Source organism: Arachis ipaensis, chromosome B06, assembly GCF_000816755.2.
Source record: "Arachis ipaensis cultivar K30076 chromosome B06, Araip1.1, whole genome shotgun sequence".
In the NCBI taxonomy this organism is placed as follows: Eukaryota; Viridiplantae; Streptophyta; class Magnoliopsida; order Fabales; family Fabaceae; genus Arachis; species Arachis ipaensis.
Genome location: NC_029790.2, coordinates 1,774,679 through 1,776,534, shown reverse-complemented (window position 1 = coordinate 1,776,534; position 1,856 = coordinate 1,774,679). Strand labels below are relative to the sequence as shown.

General features: G+C 24.2%; 1 protein-coding gene across 1 annotated transcript in view; it reads left to right on the top strand.

Annotated features, from left to right (window-relative positions):
• Positions 1 to 1,856, top strand: part of LOC107645210 (heat stress transcription factor A-6b) — a 26,871-nt gene that overhangs the window by 23,900 nt on the left and 1,115 nt on the right. The gene's annotated exons all lie outside the window — the stretch shown is intronic.

The window sequence follows — 1,856 nt, the reverse complement described above, 5'->3', positions numbered from 1 at the left end:
GGACTAATTTACAATGTGATTGTGGGTTGCATGATTTGTTGAATGAAGATTTGTGATATTTCGAAGAGCAGACAGATTCATGCTGAGATATTTATGTGCACACCAAATAATTTTCCCTTGCTCTTGTCCATTAGTAATGGAGAAATACGTGTGATTTTTTGGCAAACAAAGCACATAAAAGTTTATCATGGACTTGTCGGGAGCAACCACAATTAATTTTCATACATTATTAGGTTTTTTTTTTTAAATGGATATTATCATTCTTATTATAATAATATTTTTTTTATAACTCTATATAAATATACAATGCAAAAAGGTTATACATAAAATAGCATTATAACAAACAAGAGAAAATATAGGGAGTCAATGGCTTAAGCGTACAATGTGTACAATGAAGGTTTAGGAAGTATTAGAGATATGATTATTAGTGTTACATTGTCCTGTCAGGTTACGCTTTTGGGATGAGTAGTTTCATGACATGGTATTAGAGTTCTAGATCCAAAAGATCAAGAGTTCGATCCTTAGTGAACCCCAAGAGTTCTGTATCCGGACATTGTACGATTAGGCCATTGGCTCCCTACCATTACTCTTATAACAAATAAGAGTGATAGTATTATTATCTTTTAATTTATAGAATATTTCTAATTTTTTGGAAATTAAATTTTATTCTTCATAGTAACATTCTTCAAATAATAAAAAATATTAAATATTAAATAAACTACACAAATTTCATATTTAGAAAATTGTTTGAAAGTCCTATAAATATATTAGTGAGTACATGAATTTATTTAAAAGTAGAGATAGACATGCAAAAAGTTTTATGGCAAATAATATTTTCTATTTAGTTAAAAAATAGAGACAATAAAAACAAACTATTGAAAAATAGTTATTAACTTTATTTTTAAGATTAACACACCATGGATGCCTTCTAAAATTTTGTCACTGGTAAAAAATTGTTTGGACAAATAAAAATGATAAAAGGATCCATAAAATATTTAAAAACATAATAAAGTATCATCAATACAAAAATAAGTCTATTTTTGTACCATTATATTAAGTATATACTAAAATTAGTTATCAAAATCAGTCATTAAAATAAAATATATATTAAAATATAATATACATTAAAAATAAATTCAATTATAAATGTATTTGTACACAAATATATAGTAATTAATTTTAGTAGTTAATTTTAATGTGCAAATAATATTTATGATTTATGTAATTGTTATTAATTTATAAATTTAATTTTAATATACTGTTAGAATAAAATAATTTTATACATAGATTCAATTACGTAACATCATATCAACAAAAATAAGTGATCCAAAAGAATAAATGTGATTATACTAATTGTATAAAATATTTTACATTTTTGGTGTATCAAAATTAGACTCTTAATTTATTAGGTTCAATTGTTTCGAAGGTTTTTATAGTCCGAGTCAATTTTAGTTAAGACCCTAAATTTTGAAAGGTTATAATTAACTATATATTGTGTAAAAAACTAAAAGCTCTCATAAGGTTCCTAGCTAGCTAATTTTGTGATCAAACATTCAAACTCTTATACTAAATAGAAAATTTCTTCCTTTTTTTTTCCATAAATTTTGTGTGTAGCGTAGGTAAGTTGTTGATTACATTTAAAAAAATCATCAGAAAACATTAGTTAAAAATAAATTTGTAAAATAAAGAATTTATTTTCAATGAAAAATCCTTAAATAAAGTTTTGATTCGCGACAAATTAGTCATTGGTCTACAGAGCGGAGTAATCCTGCAAGGCTGCAAGAAACAAAAAAAAAGGGTTCCCATAAGGAAACATATTGATATTATAAATGTTAAATAAAAAATACTAACACTAA